This window comes from Aquila chrysaetos, chromosome Z, assembly GCF_900496995.4.
Source record: "Aquila chrysaetos chrysaetos chromosome Z, bAquChr1.4, whole genome shotgun sequence".
Taxonomy (NCBI): domain Eukaryota; kingdom Metazoa; phylum Chordata; class Aves; order Accipitriformes; family Accipitridae; genus Aquila; species Aquila chrysaetos.
This window is the reverse complement of record NC_044030.1, coordinates 33,284,770-33,306,498: the sequence shown is the minus strand read 5'-3', so window position 1 is coordinate 33,306,498 and position 21,729 is coordinate 33,284,770. Positions and strand designations below refer to the sequence as shown.

Here is a 21,729-nt window from a genome sequence, read left to right as displayed (position 1 = left end):
GACCCTCTATACCTGGGAGGCCTAATTAGCTGGATGCTACAAAAGCTTGCTTGCAGCTGGCAGGAAAGGTTTACTGTTGGGAGGGGAGAGGCAAGAAGGGCTGTTTCCTGCAGCGGGAGAGCAGTGGAAGTTTTCTTAGGTTCTGAGGCGCAGACACACAGCTTTGGGCTGAAGGCATTGGGAGCATGTGAAGCAGCATGAGGCAGTATCAGGACCTGCTGAAGGCAGATTTGATGTGTTAAATGGAGCAGATCATCTTTGCCTGTGTGGCTAGAAAGCAGGAAAAACTAGTGGCCCGTGAGGCACGTGGTCCTGCAACAACTGTGGGCAGCCCACAATGGGCCTAGTAAAAGCACGTAAAATAACGCTCAGTGAATCCAGTGTTTTCAAGGGTTTACCTCAGGTACCAAAGTGAGCAGGCTTCTAGTCTAACTTACAGATCAAGACTTCTCTCCTGAGGAATGGAGCCACTGAAGCTCAAAATCTTTGCAAATTATCCTGTGGCTGTCTCCACTCCGGTCCTCTTTGAAAAGGCCCCAAATTAGCTGATATGTCTGAAAACAATGGCCTTCAGGTTCTTTAGGTTAGGCTGGATGGGCTAGCTAGCACTGTGTGCACTCAAAAGGAAAGCTAGTTTTTTAAGGATTTAGCTGGCTGAGTGCAGATACTGTCCTGTTGTCCTCTTTCACACACAAAGAGCAGGCAGAAGGAAAGGCAATGTGTAACCCTTGAAAAAAGGTTATTTCTACAAGTATATTGCTTGCATCAGCCCCTCACAGCAGTGAGGAAGATGCATGCCAACTCCATTTTGTCCCTGCCTGAATACTTGTGGAAAGCCTGTAACAGTGAGAGAAGTCATAGAAGGAAGAAGTTTGTCAGAAGGCAAAAACAGCAGCACGACACTTAAGTAGCGTCATTGAGGCATGATCCATCTTAAGGTTGTGGAAACAAAGCTCTGCTTAAACTAAACTTAAGTAATGGAGGGTCTGATTTTAATGGGAGAGGCCAGGTCAGCCTTTTGCTGGGTTAACAGGGATAACAGGTCCTAACCAGTAAAGTTGCCATGCAATTTTACTGGTATCCAACTGGTGAACTTCAATTCCTAATATCTGAGATTTTCAGCAGTAACTTGGGCCAGATCAACTCCTCTCTTACTGACTTTGGTGAAAATTTAACCATGAATTCAGGGAGTAAAGCAAGGTGAACACTTGGAGAAGTGGCTGCCCAACTTCTGTGCAAACTCAACACTGAATCAGTGCCCTGAAATGAAATGCTAACATGTTTGCCCCTTACCACTCCTGACTGAATTTATCAGTTGCACCAATGTTAGGAAAATGGATTGTAAACACTTTAAGCCAGAACTTATTTTCAAATGGTACTGTGAGGTACCCAGCATTTCTGAGGGTGCTGTAAAACAGAAATGGTATGCTTTTAGGAATGCTATTGTCCAACCGCCTGGACAAACATGAAGGGTTTTGAAATAATACATTCTTCCCTGCACACTTTGAAGACTCATATCAACTTTATCTTTCCTTCTCTATTGGAATATACTTGCAGCCTCTCTGTGCTGTCCTCTGGGCAGCTGTGTTCTGTTTCAGCAGGTTCAGGATGTGGGGGAGCAGTGTGTTCTGTAAGGTTGAATACATTTATCTTCCTTAGGACTGGGCCACACAGTACCTGGAACAATTGTTTCTGGGGCATGGCATCTGCAGAGAAGACTAGCAGACCTAGAAAAGAGAAAAGCCAAGTGTACAGTGAGTTTTCATTAAAGAAGAAACAAGGTGATGTCAGTCTCAGAGAAATGTAGGCAGTCTCTCTACACTTAAAACAGAAAATGGAAGAAATTCACATAGATGTAGTTGAAACATAGGTTTAGAAACCTACCGTATGGAGTAATGGCATCATGTTTTCTCCATGTTGTTACGGTCATCACACCTACTGCAGTTTCAGACAGATAGTTAAATCAGGCAATGTCCTCATATTCAGTCAAATGTGTGTTTCGAGATGAAATCTGCCCGACGATCTCTTATACCTTGTGTTTACAAAAGGCGGAAGTGGTAACATAGGATAAACCCACCACAGTTTTCACTTGTGCAGCTTTATGTACAGCTGTAAAGCACCTGCAGAGTTCCTGGCACTGCAGTTTTGTTTGGTTATAGTAATCGCTATCCCCTACCTCTGGATGTACTCAAAGCTCTGAGAATACTGAACACCAGTGCTCTTTGTGCTCTGTAAACTGTAGTATAATTTGAGGCTTGCAAGAGCTGCAATAAATTATTCAGTTTATAGGAATTAAATTCCAGAGGAGGGAGAGGAGATGAACACAGATTGTGAGATGCTGGAAACCTCTCTCTATTAGAGCATCTGCACCGTGCCATGCTTGACATTAACCACCCTCCTCCTGTTTCACAAAGCAAAGGCCCCCCTACAGCGCTGTGAGAGGGGAAAAAAAGCAAAAAAGCTGGAGGTTTCTTGGCTTCCCCGTGGGACTTCAGGTTCCTTGCGCAGCTGTTTACAGAACAGCTTCCCAGCTGGAGCGCTCCGCTCCTGCCTGGGGCACGATGGTCGGCCCCATCAGTCACGCCTGCTGGCCCCGGGCACCGCTCTCCCCGCAACGGTTTTCGGTCCTTAACCACTGTCCACCGGGAAGCTGGTTTAGGACTATGAGCTCTAGCGCCTAAGATGCCGATTATATATAGGATCATATATATACAGAATACGCATGTATGCGTATGAGAGTTGGTGACTCCTTTTCACGTGCTGGAAAGCGTAATGCGAAGGTCTAAGTCCGTCTGGGTTAGGACCAGCATGAATTACCCCAGCTCCTTAAAGGAGCTCATGAACAGCTAAAAAGTTAAGTCTGAAGTGAAGCCGTCTTCTTGCCTGCGTCACCTTACAGATGAAAAAAGTCTGCTACAATACCCGTATGTGTGTGGAAACGGCCGAGCGCAGTCTAACCGCTAGTAATGAAGGTCTACAAAGAGTAACCCGCGAATGGAAAGCACGCAGCGGCGTGGGCCGGCCTCGGTGCGTGGGGAGGCGGCGGGCCGGGTTTCGGGGTGTTATCACACGCAGCGCACGGCGCAGCGCGACGCAGGCCGCTGGAGTACGGGCCAGCACTGAACCCGCCTGCAGCCCCCGCCAGCTGCACAGCACAGCTGCCAGCTGGGGCGGTTTTGGGGGGTGGACGCCTGCGGAAGGACAGCAGTTGCTGCCCTCTCTGCGGGGCGGGTGGGTTCGCAGCCCCCTCCAGCAGCGGAGAGAAAGCCGGGGGGGGGGGGGGCGCTGGCTCCTTTGTGCTGCGTTACCGGCGCCCCCACCCCCGGTCCCTGCCTGTATTCTGCCTCTGCCTTCGCGAGGCCCAGCGCTCCCGCCAGACACCCCCCTGCACGTCCGGGCCCCCAGGCCGGGCAGCCCCCCCCCCGCCGCTGCCGCCGCGGAGCAAGCAGGGCGCGGAGGAAGCCGGGGGGGGGGGGGGGGGGGGGGGAGAAGCGCTTCCCGCGCATGCGCAGGTTGCCGCGGCGTTTCCTGAGGGCGCTGACACCGAGTTACTTTTCACCTACTTCGCCGCGGCGCGTCCCGGCGGGGTAACTGTCGGTCAAGCGGCGGCGCTCAGCGCGCCTGCGCGGGACCCCTTTCCACGGGAGGCGCCAGCTGCCGTGGGGCTGCCGCCGTGGTGGGGCTGCCCTCCTGCCGCAGGCCCGCCCGGGCATCTCTCGGCAAGACCACCACCCCCTCCCCGCCGCAACTGCTCTTCGCAGGACGGACATCCAAGCCTGCCTGCTCCCCGAGTTCTCCCCCCCCCCCCCCCCCCCCAAAATGCAGCCCCTCCCTCCCTGCGGGCCGGAGCGCGGCTGGGAGCTCAGCCTTTCCACGGGGAAGGGGAAGCAGGGCGGCGGCGAAGCCGGGCGGGTGGCAAAGTCTCTCGGTAGGGGTGCGTGCGCTCGCCTGCAGCAGAAGTCGGTGCGTGCTATGTTTGTCAGGTCGGCTCCCCTTCCCCTCCCACCGCCGCTTATTTTGCAGCCGAAAGGTTATGCGCTTGCAGGGCTTACGCTGTAGATACCCTACTGCTTGCTCATCTTAAAGGCTGGCAAGGGAAGAGCGTGTTTTCACTTCCAGCTCAGTGTGGCTGTGCGCGGGGTTACTGTCGGTCACTGGTGGCGGGCGTGCACATGTTGCTCCGGTTGCTTTCCTTTCCTTGGGAGGGAAGGGGGGGTGGCGGTTCTGTGCCTCCCATCCTTCGCACCACGCTGCTGGTTTCCCTTCAAACGCTGCTGGCGAAATGGTAACGCAAGCCTGTACTGCTGCGCGATTACCTGGCAAAGTAATTTTCAGCAGCCCCAGTGGTACGCTGCGTGAATGAGTCTTCTGTTGCACGCAAAGCTTATACCAATGCTGTATAGATTTTAGCATGAAAGGATTACTTCGAGTGAGAATTTTGATCTTGGATCAAGCGTTAAGTGCTCAAAAGAGACTTACGAAACCTCTAGACCAACACCAAACCTTTCTTTCTGAGCTGGCAGTGCGTGATGAAGAAAAGAGTTAAAAGAAAAAGGAAAAAAAAAAAATTCTGCAGTCTTTTCTAGGAGCAAATTGAAATGCTCACTCACTCTGGAAGAGCTGGGTATCTCTACAGCATTAAAACCACAGTGGTGAGGCATCCACAGCAATTTTTAAAAGAGCTAAAATTGACATGTTGTAGATGTGTTTACTGAGACCGGACACGTGAATCCTGCAGCTGGGTTGAATTTTGCGCTTGGAAGGTCTAAATACATACTTTTTGTAGGTACAGTTTACCCAGTCTCAATTTGTCTCTTGTATTTATTCCACAAATTTACCCTGTGGTCCTTAACCAGGAAAACCAGGTGAGGAGCCTGTCCCTCTGCGCTGCCTGTAGCTGCAGCAGCACTGTTCCCTATGTTCCAAGGACATTGCTGTAAAGGATGGTGAGGATGACCCTAACTGGCCTGTGAACTGAAGACTTGGATTATCCTTGGGGGTTTTTAGCTCAGTTTCAGGAATGTTTGTAGTTCTTCCTGACGCTGTGATCACTTTTTTTGTCTTTAACTGTCTTAACAGCAGGATAGGCTCTCAAAGCACAACACAGCAGTCCTCCCTTGGCCTAGAAGAGACCAAAATTGAAGGAAATTTAATGCTGCAAGAATTTGTAACACGATACACGTTCCCGTTTCTTGTACACCACTCCATAAAAGCAACTTAAGTACAGTTTAACTGTCATTACATAGCTGCACAAGAGAGAAACGAATTTTTTTTGTTCTTTCACGAGCTACAGATTGCTCCTGTTTAGCTACTCAAGCTGTAGCACAGGCTCACACAAATGACACGGTATTGCACAGCAATGTAAAATTAAGCAGTAAAGAATTTAGGAAGAATGTTTCCTTACTCTTAGAAGCAGCTTTGCAATTTGCTATAGAGTTAAATGCTTCCATTGTTTTCCTTCCCCCTTGTGTTTTTTGGTGTTTTTCACTGGGATCCCACCCGTCGTTCCCTTGTAGGCTTTCTTCTCTCCACTTCCAAAGCACTGATTGATTTCTTTCGCTCTCTCGCTTACTACTCTGTTGTTACCAGGTTGCCGCATGAAGTTGTTTACTGGTCATCCCTATGCTGTACAAAGGCACAAATAAATTGAGGGGAAATGCTTAGATTTGCTGTGGGAAACAGGAGGTGGTGGTAGGAAACTAACCATTTTATCACTTTTACAGCCTTTGAAGTTATTTCCCCCCCCCCCCCCCCCCCCCCCGTTTGCATTGCCCACACCTGTTGATGTAGATTTTCCACCTGTATTTGTTATCTTTCACTTCAGAAGTATTTAAGGGAAACTGCACAATTGCTGTTTACTAAGTACTGAACTGTCTGGGGGCCTATTATACATACCAGTAACTCTTCTGACTTCCTCATAAATACAAAGTTTATCAAAGCTCTAGTTTTTGTTTCTCTAGTGGGATAATATCTTATTTACATTTATTCACACAATTTTGTTGTCTCCTGAATTTTGTAGTAGCTGTAGACTTGCATACATACCAATGAAGAAACAGGGTTTATACTTTGAAGATAAAAGAAGTGTCAGCATGCTTGGGAGGACAGAATTACGAGGTAAATTGGGTCTAGATAAAAAAAATCTTTTGATGAGTAGCATACCAGAGCTGGTATTGCAGTCCCAAAAGACCCTGCCTTCCGTGGATTGTGTTCTGGATCCATACTTGTGAGTGCTTGCACTTTCTGTGCTCTTCCTTACCCCTCTTCCTTGTCGTCTGTCCTTGCTCTACAGGCCTTTGTCCCTCCTTGTGTCACTTCAGTGGTGACTCAGAGTTGCAGCCAGGAATCTCAGACTGCAGCAGCAGAAAATGTTGTGCTTCAGGCAAGAGCATCTCTTCTCATCTGTCTCACAGTGATTGTGTTTGAAAGGCAGATAGACACATATACTGCATTTTCAAGCACCATTCCTGTCCTGCTATGTTTTAAGATGGTTTTACACTCTAATCTGGACAGCTTAAACTGTAAAAGAGCTGTTCTTGAAAAGGGTATTTTCTACGCAAGGGTAGAAAGCTCATGCTTCTACAGCGTTTCTAACAAGACTGGACATGTCTCCCCAGCTTGGAAGCTAAGCCAGTTGAGCTGGAATTTTATTGTAAACTGGATTGTCTTTAAAAATAGCACGGAGTTCCAGTTCAGTTTCCTTCGAAGTGTAATTGGAGCCTTGTTTAGTGGAATATTCATTATCCAGCCTACAAAGGCAAAAAATTCAAGTATACCCGATGTTGTGACACCCTCAAAAGTCCTGTACGGTAAAGACAGAAGTTAGGATCTTTAAGTGTTCATTTTCAGCTTCCTTTTTAGAATCAGGAATTTTAGAATTGGGAACTAGAATGACATTATCTCAAATGTGGGAGGTTTTTGGTCAGATTTTTTTCCCCCTCATTAGCAGGAATATTGTTAGCCTCCTTAGGCCTTGGTTAAGACTTCAGTCACGTATCTGGGATTTCTTAAACAGATTTCTGAAACGATTTAATGAACACATGTGTGATAAATGAGGCCGGGTATGGAACTAAAGGGACTTAATTTTTTGTAAGAGGTTCACAGTCTGCAAATACAGTGCTCCAGGTACATGAAAAATGTTTATATGCTGCAACAACTGTCTTCGTATTTGGTGTTTACAAACTACCTGGTTACTGGCTGGAAGTGTTGTGCATTACTGAAGTACAAACAGTAAAATATGTTGTGAGAATTATCATGCGTAATAAATGATAGTGGTAATAAATGCTTTTGCATCAGGCTGGAGGTAAAATCATAAAGCAAAATATCATGAGCAATTCAAAGTCAAAAAGAGGGTAAGTGGAAGTTAGTTCTTGTACGATAAGCTTTCCTCTCCAAGAAAAGTTGAGTTCTCAGTTTCTTTGTTTTCAAATGGATGTCCAACATACGGTTAAATTAAGTGGTGAATATTTCTCTCTATGTGCGTGAAAACTGAGTATTTTTCTCAACTGAGCTCCCTTTAAATTTTCTTTAAATGCTCAAACTGTGTCCCACAGTGTACACACAGGTGCTGCAGGCTGAGAGACTGACAAGCATACATACACTTGCAATTGATTGCAAGAGTAGGGCTTTCAGACAATCCCTATTGGTCATGCCCAGTTACTCTTCAGGGTTTGTCAGCACAATGATTGGCACTATACAGGTCTGAAATAACAGTGAACTGTGGCCACTTGGCTGTGAAAATGTTCTACCTTTTTAATAATTCTTCTGTTAATACTGTGCAGCTTTTATTTTCATGCCAAAATGGTAACACACACTGATGAGCACAATGAACAAGCTAAATTCTCTGGCACTAACTGTTCCTTGCAGCTTACAGATCTACACTGTGTCTAAACAGCCTTGTGCTCTGAACAAAAGCTTTCCTATTGGAGAAGTAACTCCCTTTGATTTCAAGAACTGTGCTGAACTCAATAATCTCTTCCTGTTCCATGGCTGAGGAATTGAGGGGTTTAATACTGGAAGAAAACAAACAGAAAAAACTCTGCAGCATGGCAATTTAAAAACATATAGTTTAGTATGGAAGCAAATGTGGAGCCCAGCCCTCTTACCTAGGGAAGCAAGCACATTCATTTTTATTACAGTAAGAGCAGGGTTATTGCTTTACATCATATGCTGGTTATTTAATTTTCCTTTCAGAGGCTGTAGCATGCTCTGGGTAATTACCTGTTAGCAATAACTAAAGCCTCTGCCTGGGTCTGAGACCTGGCTTTACAACCCCAGCTGGTTGAAGAGACTAATTAGTACACAGACAATAAATACAGCTATCTAGGAGTTAGAAACAATGGGGATATGCCTGGGAATTTTCTTCCCCATAAAGGTAATATTGTCTTGATAATTCTTCAGATTGCCATTATAAAATACAAATTGGACATTTTAGTGTTGAACTCAATAAAACTCTAAATCATGTGGCTGAATCCCTGTTCTTTGAATTAAGCCCAGAGCCTGCAATACAATATAGACTGAATCGAGCGGTCTCAAGCCTTCCCTTTGTTTCCCTGATTTCAGTAATTTTGGCACTGGTGTGAAGTCATCACAGCTTGGGGTATCTTTACCAGGGATTGTATTAGTTCAGCTATTCCTAAAGGAAGTAGTGGGTAGGTGAAATGGAGGTAGAATGTCCATGCCACAGAAACACCATTTGAATTTTTGAGATTTGTGGGTTTAATGTATCTTCCTCCTTTTTCTATTCAGTTGTCGGGGGGGAGGGTGTTACACATTGTTCCTGCCTCTACATTATCTCATTATATGGCATATGAATCCTAAGTGTGGTGCGTGATATAGTTCAGATGCAGGATGTGGGTCTTGGCTATGAGGACTGTTTTATGTGCTAATGTCAGTGCCATTAAAAGAAGGGTACAGTATATACATTTTTCCAGACCTGATATTAACAATAACGAAGATATGAACCCCAATGCAAATGGATGCAAGAAGTCTGGGTTTGGCTGTTGAACTGCATACACTTGTGATCCTATTTAATCAACAATGTAGAGATGCTCTAATCATGAGTAATTTTTGGCATTCTTGACTTATTACCTGAGCAGTTCTCTGAATTGGCTTTTAATGTGCTAAGAAGAGTTACAGTAAAGTACACAAGCAGCCTTCATAATTGTGTCCCCCTCAGGGTCACCTGGAGCTTTGCAGAATGCAAGGCAAAATCCTTTTCCTGAAAAAAAAAAAAAGTGAAGGGTTTTGTAGAGGTCTTTTGGTGCCAGCAAATCTTGTCTCGCCTGAACATGCCTGAAGGAGGAGACTGATGCATTTTCTGTGATTCCTGAATATAAAGGAGGATATTGACTTCTGGCTGGGGATATGGGTAACGTTGGTTACAAAGGTTATCTGTCAGGATGATTCTTCACAGCCGAGAGATTTTACTTCTGTTTCAATAGTAGCCATGCACACTTGGAAGGAGAAGTTCTGTCCACTTTTAGGCCACAGGGGTGTCTTGAATTAAGTGATGACCAAACCTTTGGTGGCAGTTATGTTTTACATTTTACAGCTTGACATTTTTTGTTCCATACGTACACCAAACAAAAGCAATTAACTCGCTTTGCTTTGCATGTCTCTGCCCATCCTAGGAAGCATTCAGCTTACTTCTGCTCAGGCACTGCCAGAATAACAACAGAAAAAGCTGTCAAAAATAACCAAAAAATCCCACCCAAGTACAGCAGGATCCAAAACATCTTCAGCTTTGAATGGGATGGTGGAGCCTCTAGGTACTGTAGTGCATCAGCACATGAAATCCATGTGAGAAGGGGACAAGGACCTACAGCTCCAAACTCCAACTGCATCTCTTCCACCTTCAAAAACAGTGGCCTTGTCCAAGGCTTAAAAGTCCATGTGCAGATTAAGTAAAAGGGACATACATCCTTTCATTTCCTCCCGTAAGTTATTTGGAAGTTTCTCTTCACATTATTTATAAATGCCCTTTGTTTAGCCTGGGCAAAGTGTTTTTTGTCTGGAGCAAGGGTGTAGAGGAGTGAGGGTCTTTGTAAAGGAGAGACCTAAACTTACCTTCTTTTACACAGTATTGGGGGATCTGCACTATGCATGGGGCTCAACCTGTGCACAGCTTCCCTGGCAGAAGAAATCAGATGTTCGTAGTGATTTGTACCAGACAGTTTCTTCTGTCTTCTTACATGTAACTGCACATGAAAATCCCAGAATCACACGGGCTCCGTGTGGGACTCTCTAAGAATTTGTACTAGTCACAGTCTAGTGTTGGCAAGGGGGTTCAAGGTGTATCTTTTATTGCTTACAGATCACTTAGAAAGGCAGCCCCATGTGCAATGGGTTTATGAAATCTGAGTCAACATGCTTTGAAACTGTCAGACAATTGTCCTCATGATTCCAAACTTCTATCTTAAAAGGTAATAATTGAGGCCCATATATATATAAAAATAGGATTAATGTACCTAGATGGGGTTTTTTATCTATTTCAAGTTGAGCATCTCAGCAGCTTAACTAGGAATGGAACTAGACTCTTCACTTGTGATGGGTACACCATGACCAAACAAGTGATGCCAAAGTTTATGCTAATTTAACATATCCAAGGCCTAGTATTGTGTGTGTTTCTCTGGGTAAGACTGAAAACTTACCTGTAACTGATATAACTTGAAGAGGGATATTTTCAGACTATGCTGCCATGTCTCGAAATTATCACCTTCCCATTGAGTATAGGTCTTGCTTTGTAGCCTTGTTTCAGGAAGGTTTAACTGCCTTCCTTAGTCAATGTTAAGTCAGAAAAGATGGGACAAGAAGTAGCGAAGAAAGAATGGTATGTCAAATTGGACAGAGAAGAGCTGATGGGTAGAACAGCTAAGCTGAAAATAGAAGAAGAGCCAGTAAGAAGAGGTTGGTTGACAAAGAACTCTTGAGGTGAGTTTTAGGAAAGAGAAGGATGGAAGGCCAAAGGATTTTGCAGCACAGAAGAGGAAATGAAACATCAGGAAAGCTTCATTTTCCTTTTGAAAATGTAATAGTTCTGTTAACAGCTGTCTGACCAACAGGAGAACCCACCTCGTGTGCATGTGTGTGTGATACAGTGAGAGCCTTTGCCCAGGCTCCTTAGGAGTTAACCTTCCAGCAGTTAACCTACCATCTGTTTGGCAAGCTACAGAGGCGTATCAAGAATGGATTACTATGGGTAATAACCATAACTTCCAGGAAAGCTATGGTTTTCTTCTAGCTTTTTTCATCACTGATTCTTACTACGTATTTCAGTATATTCAGCATATTTGTCTTCACTGGGTCTCACAAGGCTGGTCTGCATTGCACTGGACAGTCTTCAGGGAATCATTCCTGAGCAAATACTCATGCAAGGTTTGACCAAACAGTAGCCTACTTCATGCACACAGACTGTGTCCACAGGAGAATAGTGCTCAACTGTAAATTCACTTTCTTCCTTACTAAGAAGTAGCTTCCTTGTGTAGACAAGCTCTAAGTCAGTTTGTGTTTAAACTAGCAGTATATGGAGATGGAGGAATGCCTTCCAGTAATTAGACATATTTGCAGCATGTCCCAGCAATTCAGCTATTTGCTGACTTGAAATAGCAAACTCCCTGTGTACATGAGCCAGGCTTTAACACCGGTCTGCCGTGGTGTAATGTAACTGAAGGCATTGGATGCACCGTGGTTTATCCTGTCACAGAGTCTGGCTCCATGGGCTGCTGTTAACTAGTGAGGCTAGTACAGGCTAGGGGATAGGGACAAATAAAGGAAGTCTCTTTTGTAGGCAAGAAGGTAGAGGTAGGAGAAAAGTACAAGGGAGTATGAGGTATGCACTGGCAAAGACAGGAAATCACATTGGTTATTCCATGGAGATAATTCTCTTTGCCCAGCATGGGAACTTGTTGATATTTGATTTTGTACTACATTATTCCTCAGGATAAATATGGATTAGATGGTTTAGAAACCAGTCTTGTCAAAGAGAAAAGAGGTAAAACAGTGTGCTCCAAATACATTCTCACCTGTGTATAATTTGCATAGTTGCATTAACACCAACAGATGAGGATTTATCCATTTATTTAAAGCTCATTAAACACGTGAGTAATTAATTAAGCTTGTGAGAATTTGAAAAGCACAAACTTTGCTATGAGAGACTCAGTTTTAACCAGCTCCAATGTTGTCTTGCAGCTAGCCATAGGTATGCAGGATTTGGATGTCATTTGTATGTGCCAGAAGGAAGCTTTTCACATAGATTGGTTTGACAGAAGGGTTTGAAAAGGTTTTTCCTTTAATATGTGCATGTGAGGCCCAGGTTCTCTAATGCAGCTCCATATAAATCGGTAGTATTATTTTAGCTGATGAAACTGTAATCGCTAACTAGCAGAAAATACTGCCATCTTGATCCAGGAATATATGAAAGGCTGAAATGAAGTTTACCATCAGTTTACCAACTGGACTTGAACTGATTTTGTAGGAAAGATCAGGGCTGATTTTATCTCGTCCATGACTGGGGACTCTCCTTTATTGTGCGTTTATATGGAGCTGAGCACAACTTGGTTTTGGCTGTAGCTGGTCTCCACTGATGTAAAATAATCACTCCTCTGATCAGAGCAACAGGGAGGAACTTGATTCAAAGGTGAGTGATAGTTATTTGTGGAAGTGTCAGAAGTGGGGTCATGCTGTGCATTGCTTCACAGCCCCTCTCTCCTATACCATTACCTGGATGGACTGTTGCATTCAGTCTCTACTTCATGGCCATACATGGTTCCCAGTCAGTTGGTGCATCTTAAAGAAAGGAGAAAGGCCTGCCATCTGCTCTGTACTGCTGCTGCCAAAACGCCACAGTATCCTAACAGCAAGATAAAGCTTAGCTGCCGGCAGTCTCCATCTAGGAAGCGCCAGGGAGTGCAAGTGAAAAAATGCAAATACAAAAACTGACTGTCTGCATATCAGTCCCAGGAACAAAAAGCTGGAAGAGCCAGGGTTTTGAGGTTCTCAGAAAAGTACAGATAAAAGAAATGTACACAAGATTTGCATGTAGTTGTGATAACTCACTGTAGGCAAGGGAACATGTAGTTAAGTGCAAAGTATATTACTGTTGATATTTGAAGACACAGGTCAAAACTAGAGTTTAGTTGCTGTTTTTCATAAAATCAGCCTTGCTTTTTCTTTGATTATTTTCACCAGAGTTTTCCTCAATAAATGATTTAGGCATGGAGGCCCACACGTTCTCACATCTTAGACACATGCCAGAAAACTGGTCAGTGAGAATGTTCTTTTCTAAAATTGCAATGTAAGTGGCAAAGGGGTGTGTTTGACTTATTATTATTGCTAATACCAAGCAGATAAATTCCATATGTCAAAAAATTATTTGTGGATGGCAGGTAAACTATCAAACACTGAGAGCATCTCTGAACAGCAGTGGCTCATTCAAGTCTCCAGAGTCAGCTCCAGTTGGTAGGGGAGCCAGTAACTCCTGTACTGCTGGAAAATTTTGAAACCTGAAATGCAGAGGCTCGCATAGAGCTCTGGTAGCAGTCACAGTACTGGCAGTAGATTTACATTGACATTCCCAAGGTGGCTGATACTGTGCAAAGGGAGGAGGTGCCTCAAAACTCCTGACTGCTGGTCCTCCTCTAAGCAGTTACAGCATAGTGGGATTTCTTTACTGTATGTTTTCTTGTGAGAACAGGGCTTCCAGCCGTGGTGCTGTAGTTGGTTTGACTCCTCCTCTGGCTCCCCTGTGGCAGTGTGTGCATCCAAGCATGTTTGTGATATAGCAGTATGCAGGTGTACTTTTCCAGTTACGCTCTGTTCCTTTGTAGGGAGAGTAACGTGGAAAAACAGGGCGGGAAGATCCCTTAAGAAGTCATTTTCTCCACCATGTTATTCCAAAGTAGGATCAACTAAACTTAAACTTTTCCTAACAGAATAGCTGGTCAAATTTCCACAGGGTACTGGGTGAAAAACTGCCATGGGTTGACACAGTGAGGGAATTAAAGATACAGCAACATTAAGATAATAGTGTAAATCAAGATGGATTCCTGCTTCTTGCCATCACTTGTTGCAGTCATTTTTACAAAGTGGTAATATATAAGAAGGGTTATATTCCAGCTGTAGCCTTCAGGGACACACCTGCACAGGGGCAAGAGCTGCTAAGCTGCTTAACGCATGGAGGATGCTCAGTTCTCCTTGAAAAATAACCCAAAGAAACCCCTGAAAGAAAGAACATTTCTTTTTTTCTCTAGAAGGAGTTTGTTCTTGTGTAGGCAGGATCGGAATGCATCCACGAATCACTGCTGTTTCTATTTGTCCGCATGCAACAAGCTAATCAAGAACAAGCTAACCGGACAGAACTGATAAAAACACTGATAATTATTCTCTGAAAGCTCTGATTTGTGGCTGATACAAAACTGAAAAGTTTGTTCTTCTCAAGGGTATTTCCTGTTTGTTTGCTGCCTTACACGTCTTTCTAGTTCTTCCTAGCTTTTCTTGGTTTGGGGTCATTTTTTTAACTGTGAAAGGGTGGCAGCAAGGACAATGGAAAGAAAGAACAAAGAAGGTGGAGTCCTTTTATACTTGAGTTTAGGGTAAGAAATTTGTTTTTAATTCTCTAGGCAGCAGATATTTTTTCATTCTTACCTTGCTAGGAAACCTATCGCCCATTTTTAAAGGCTAATTCTGGGGACAGAAAAGCTTCAATGAATTTCCCAGTTAGCTCTACAGCCTTGGTTCCATCCGTGCAGCCTGAGATTTCCCAGCTGTAATACCCAACAGCTCGCATTGCTACATATGATCTCGTGTGCAGGAATCCATTCAGGGCACGGTATTACCTTATTTACACAATGTTACGTGCTTATATGTCTAAACTGTAATTGCACAGGGAGGAATTTTGCATAAGCTTTCTGCCATCAGAGATTTATTTATCATGAATACTGGAGCATTTATAAACAGATCATTAATATTACCTTTAGACAGTAACCTAATCATTGTGCGCAATGTCTGGAAGAGGAAAACAGATAAGACATTGTGGCTCCAGAGCTGTCACTCCAGAGTGTTCCGAAGAAATTCTAGCAATTGTTGGCAGCTTCGAAGGTACTCATCTGTGAGAGCTGACTTGATCATTCATTGAAAATGAAAACAACCTAGGAAAATTAAACCTGAATGCCCAAACTCAAAAATTTCCAAAGCAGTCTTGGGAGAGCAAGAGTGAAATTCTGAACCTATTGCTTTGAGTGGATTCTTTAAAGTAGCAGAAACTGGGACAAACACTTCCCAACTTCCCATTTAATTGAGGACTAAAATCACTGGGCAGCTTTTAAAATACAGCCTTAATTTACTTTTCAGAGTCAGTGAACCTCTTTACCTTGATGCACTAAAGGGACTGCAGAACTGCAGATGGACTGCACAGAATCTTTCTGTCCCTGAGAGAAACACTAAGCCCGATCAATAGCAGGTTGAATCTGAAGAAGACTGAACTTCTTCTGTGGAAGAAATTTCTGGATGATAAACATCTATTGTAAACAAGACCCCTTCTGTATGTTAACAGGCATCCATGTAGTTTCGTGTCTTTTTAAGACCAAAAAGTGGTAATGGAATGGGGAAAAGAAAAATTAATAATGACCACCTGGGCCTGGTTCAACAGGAAATATACTCGGTGAAGAAACTCTGGATCTGAAGTTGAGCTGCTGAAGTAACACCCAGTTAATCAGCCCAGTGTGTGCTTAGAGGGAATACAATCCTTCAGGAATGGATGGGACCCACAGCCCATCTAATTCATCTCTAAAAGTGATCATAACCAGATGCATTACAAAATGGTGGGCGAACACTGAAGTAGCTCTACAAAGCTGTATTAACTCCTAACTGTCTATGACTAGCACAACATGTGATGTATGAACTACTAAAAGCACTAACGGAAAAAAATGTTTTTACAGAAATGAAGTTGTCTAGGTTTCCTATATAGTTTTCTTGATCATAGCTTCTTATGAGGTAACACTGTTTCTGGCACGTGCATTGCAAGAATTTGTCAATGTTGTATTTCATTGATTTTAATGAAGAAAATAGAATATGCAAAAACCTAAAATGCATGTTTATCTTGTAGTTGACCTTAAGAGAGCTTTATACGGTAGCATAGGAATTAAACTTGTCTTGCATCTCTCTGTATGGTCTGTATCCTCTCTTCTTAGTGTTACATACCCATCAGTTTTCTCGTGCCTTCCATTTCTTTATATAGCTCTTTTGGAAAGTAATAGTTTTGAGCTGATTGCTAGGAATCATTTTCACTGCAGATTTCTTTCTGGTGGACTACAATGATTCAATAGCCCACACATCACCAAAGAGGAGTCCTGGAAATCTCGGTCAAAAAACTTGTCCCTCATCATATCTTCCTGTAGAAAGATATGAAAGTCAACACTGATGAACAGCTTAGGGAGGAAGCCTGGACAGAGATCACAGGATACAGCAATTGTAATAAAATTCTTTCCTCAGTGTACGATAAGAAAGTGGACAAGTTTTTACAGCTATCAAGAAAAACAACACAAACGGATATCTCATTGCTCTGTAATTCTGATGGGGCTAATGCTGAAGACATTGCTTTTCTCAAGGAAAAGAAAATATTTTATTGGCTGCCAAGGAGAGGCCTGATCTAGTGGATCCTGACTTGGGAGGAAAAATGAACAGAATGTTTTGTTCCGTATAAGGTAGTAGAGTCAGTAAAGCTAGCTAACTCCTGTACAGTTATGTGCAATATTCTGAGGCCTAAGAAATGGAGGAAACAGCTAATAGGAGAAATAAGAAGCCCCAGAATTACTAGTTTTTGTGGAGGGTCTGGCTAGCATGACCACGAGCAAGTACAGCAGGATAGAATGACTGTGTGAAGACTTGAGAACAGAGAAATGGAGGTTGATTGTCTTGTCCTTCTCGAAAAGTACTGGGCCTCCAAAATGTTACAATATTCTTGCTACAGGTGCAGATGGGAATATGCTGAAGCAGAAGCATCAAAGTGAGAGGGAGGTCCTCTAAGCTGAAGAGAAACAGAAAGAACCTCTTCCGACAGAGAGAAAGGGTCTAGATACTGATGTCAGTGAGTTTTGATGCTGGACAATGAAGCGACAGCATTTCACACTTGGGCATGCCACATGGGGATAAAGAGGAAAACCGGCCAAGAATGGTAAGGAAGGACATAGCTTAGGGACTGGAGCCTCTGTGGAAATGTGCAATAGCTTGTGAGTCCATTGAATCCCCAGGAAGATTGCTGATATGCTGACCAGTGGCTGCACAGCCTCTGGCACCAACACTGGAGGCAAGACAGGATTTGCAGTAATGGGATTAGTCTCTCCAACTACCTGATGAGATCACACAGTAATGGACAGGGGGGATGGAGGAGCACCTGAGAAGTAAACTCAACTGTGTCCTCTTGCTGCAGATGCTGGGGAGATAATTAACAGGCACAGGGAGATACCTGTTCTTCAGATTAAGACAAAATGAACAGAAGCAGGAACTGGCCCATATTGGAGCCAAGAAGGGGATTGTGTCTGCAGAGCAAGCTGGCTACACCCTAGATCCAGCCCCGGATGCCTGCAAGCAGCTAAAGAATGTAGAGGTCAAATCTGCTGCCTTGATAAAAGAGGTGGAAACATTCAGAAAGCGAAGCTGTTTCAGCAAGGCAAAATGTTACAGCTGGCAGAACTCAAAAGCTGCCTGGGTTTTTATGTAAAAGCATAGCACAAAGCAAACCCCAAACTGAACAACCTAGTCATAGGAGAACAAGTTAGGCTCTACAGAGCAGACTGCAGTGTCTGTTAAGTGTGGAAATCACCAGGCAATTCTGAGCAGCTCTGGAAAGACTTGGGGTTGATCAGAGATCCTTCATTCTGCAGAACGCATTTGTCTTGATGTCCGGGGAAACGCAAGACTTGAAGAGACACCTTTAAAGCTCACTTGCAGAAGGTGCTTCTTCAGCTGTATAAAGAGAACAAAAGCAAAACCTGGTCTCAGTGCTGTCTCTGGAAAAAGTCACTCCTGGAGAAGGAAGTGTAAGAGGTGTTTCTTGCCTCCTGGAAAGCAAGTCCTTGTAGGATGGCATGGACACACAAAAGCTCAGTAATGTGGAGTACTCATGAGCTCAGCAGAGGCCAGGGATGGGAAAAGAAGAGGAAATGGTTCTGACTACAACAACAAAAAAAATGTAATTCTTTAAGGGCACTGTAGTTCATGGCAGGCAACAGGCCTGTATCCTCCCTTGTCATAGATGTGGGGACGTTGTCAGAAGGACTGAGTCTTCCAGCTCTGCGCTGGAGGAAGCTGCTGTGAGGCTGAAGAACCTAAAAGCACACCTTTGCTTGGGTGGAGGCCAAGGGGCTCACTGACCTGTGTATTGCAGTGAGGTTAGGTAAATAAAACCTTCCAGGGCCTGAGGATGGCTTGCTCTGAGTGTAACTATTCTGCTGAGATCGGAGGCAAGGGATAGCATACTTTCCTCCATGCCCTCTGGTCATGCTGGCACTGAAGCAGGCTGTACAGTTATGGAGTAGTCCCCTCCTCTCTTTCCTTCTGATTCACAGGCTGGTTTTGAACACTTGACAGTGCATTTCCTTCCCTTCTTGAGTGTCATTATCTAGTGAAGGAAAAACATCACTTCCTAAAACCGATCCCCTTGCCACTAAGATTTGCACTAAACCGTGTTGTCTACAGCTCTAGAACTGTGGGTGAGAGAAGATTTGTTAATCAGGGATGGACTTTGTTAAAATTTAGAGGGGGCACTGTCAGCATGTGCAGTCAAATTCCCAAGCACACATCTCCACTGACTTAATGGAGCTACTCAAATACATGCTCTCTATGTAGGGTGAAGCTTTTGTAGTAAAGAGCCCAATGTAGGAGTCCTTATTCAGGCAAAAGTTGCATTGGGTTTTGTGAGGACTGAGTGAGTAAGGATCTTAAACAGTCAAATTTTGATCTGTATTAAAGAATTGTTTAAGGAACTGGAACGCTGCAGCTGATGTGAAATGACATTTGGATGGCCACAAGGAAATTTGGGGAATTGACCATTTTAACTCGCATCTCAAGGGCTAAGTTAGTGAAGTTTACATCCTGGTTTGTCCATTTTACACCAGTGAAGATTTGCCCATCCAAACTGAGGTTAGATAAAACCACATTGCATCCGTTTATTTGGCTTTCTTTGCATTTGATCGTGTTCTGTGTCTACTACACTTCTGTTTTGTGATGAATTTTTGTTTCCTTGTTCCAAGCACTGGGCTTGTTACTAGCATGAACATTTATCATGGTAGATGAAGTGCAGAATTTTTAAAGCATGGACTTTGTTCACATTGAACTTTTACATTCTGCATAGCTATCCATCCAATCACATTTCTTGCACAGAAACCCTGACTCGTGCAGGCCAGTCTATCCCTATAAAAGTTGTCTGGCAATGCACATGTAATGTACACTGAAATATTTCTGCAGGAGTCCTGGTTTGGGCTAGTTTTTGAAAGACAGACAATTGCACAGAGGAAGGTTGAAATGTTAACATAAAAATACATTCATGCTGCATGCCATTATAAAGTATACCTCTGGGGAATCTAAGAAAGGAAGAAACTTAACATAAAATTAAAATTGCTACCTTACATAAGCTTCCAGTATTTTAGTTGGCGACTCTACATATTTTCTTTGTTCTTCAAACTATAGGTTAGATCCATGGTTGGGAAAATCAGCCTATTTCTGGCAAAGTTGAAGAGTTTTTCCCACCGAAGTATTTGGCTGCATGTATATTTTACATCCAGAATGTAGTAATTTTGTTAACAGTGAGCTTCACAGCACCTTGTTGTATATAGGTAACTGCAGATGTAATTTTGCTTATATTTAATGTTAAGTGTTTGTGAGAAATTACAAGGCTAAGCTCATGGCAATGGGCTCTATTCTTAAAATAACAGCAGCCATTTGGCAACTAACCCTCATGAGAGATGGCTTTTAAATCACCCTTCTTAAACACGACGTATGTTACATTAAGAAATGTTAGCCATAACTGCTTAAATCGTGGCTTGCTCATATCTAAGCTTCAATATATTTTGTTTAAAGGACATAGAAGCGTCTTATTAATGACTGCAGCCAGTTTGAGGCCTACATTTATATAGAAAGATGGAGAGGATGAGAGCAAGCTCTTTTGCTACGAGCAGGCACTGGGACAGGCCTGCAATATTCTCTGATTCGAGGGCAGTAACTTCCCAGATTCACTTCTTCACATGGCACAGATAAGCGCTTCAAAGGTTCCCCACTGCAGGGCACAGTGGAGGATGTAGGGATATTTAAACCTTAGCCAGTGCTTCTGTTTCTCTCCAGGTGGAACAACTAAACAGCCTGTTACCTGTTTTTCTGTAAATAGAAGGATGGGAAGAAAAGTGAGCATGGCAGGTTGCAGTAAACAGCATGATGCAGTCACTTGTACTCACTAGGCTGTAAACCAGGCTGGAGTGACTAACTCCCATGTTAGGAAACACAAATTGAAGCTAGAATGCTCAGTGAAAGCTTATGTTGCTATAAAATAATAATGCAATTATTTCTTACTAAAAGTTAGGAAACTCCTTCCAGGAATACCTTGTGAAAGCTGTCACCATCCTCTGACTCAGATACTTCAAATCAAGGGAAAGTAAAACAAGACAGAGCAGATGCTTAAAATGCAGCTTAACCTTCAGTGTGTACCCCAAGATACAATAGTGAGGAATCTTGAAGCTATGGTTGTGCTACAAAGCTGTCAAATAATAGAAAAGAGGTAAGCAAAGCTCTTTGAAAGGTGATTTTCTAAATAGAAGTATTACTAATCTGCTATCTTTCCTGCTTCCTGAACTTAGTCCAAACTAGGTCATCTAGGGTTAAAAAGAGCTTGGATTTCCAGATGAAATACTTCAACAGCTGACTGCAAAAGGTGTATTAAACTGTGGCTTGCTTTATTGCTGCAACCTGTCTTAGACCTCTTCAGTTTATACAAGGCATTTCTTGATGTGCTTGACTAAGCCCACAGTCTTGTCAAAGTATCCTGACCTTAGGAGCCATCAATCTTGGAGGCTCGACAATGGTTGAGTTCTAGCTTGTAGAAGTTACAAGTACGAAGAAACAACTTCTTCCTCAGCAAGAACACAGCGTGTTTTCCTATTTTCAGTTCCACCCCTTCATTCCACTACATAACGTCTTTTCCATGAACAGCAGTTTACATGACTTCTGACCTCTCAGTAACTGGCGTAGCTACAGGCCCTTTGCAGCTCCGCAGCTCTTCCCTTGCACCCAGCCTTGGACCCTAGTGTGGGCTGCTTGTTCTTACTTGCAAAAGGACCTTGTGGTGAGGGAACAGGTTGAAGGAGAAGACTAGCCTTTGGAAAAGAAGAAAGGATCAGGTCTAATCTGAAAGTGCATGTGATGGGAACTGTGTATTGGGCACAACCAGCAGGCTTTTAGTAGCAGGGGGCTGCAAGGGAGGAGGGCGTGAACTCCACTGTGCCAGTCACAGCCGCTTTCAGCCAGCTTTGAAAGGGATGAAAACAACCCACCGGATGCCAAAACCTCAACTAATGAGAGCAGCACATGGCACCTCTGCTCTGATGTATTTAAGAAAGAGCAGCAGCCTCTAAGGCAGGAGACACTGGAGGAGACATGAGGAGATGGAGGAGGAGGAAGTGGAGGAGACACATGGAAGGGAGAGACACAGTCTTGGAGGGAGGCACTCCATGCCGGAGCAGGAACACC

At 43.7% G+C, this 21,729-nt stretch overlaps 1 long non-coding RNA gene across 1 annotated transcript; it reads left to right on the top strand.

The window, feature by feature from the left end:
- The first annotated feature begins 3,681 nt into the window (after positions 1–3,681).
- LOC121232707 lies at positions 3,682–16,123 on the top strand. The gene is made up of 3 exons (XR_005931642.1): positions 3,682–6,114; positions 9,630–9,935; positions 15,346–16,123. It is a non-coding gene; the product is annotated as an uncharacterized LOC121232707 (long non-coding RNA).
- Positions 16,124–21,729: the final 5,606 nt, after the last annotated feature.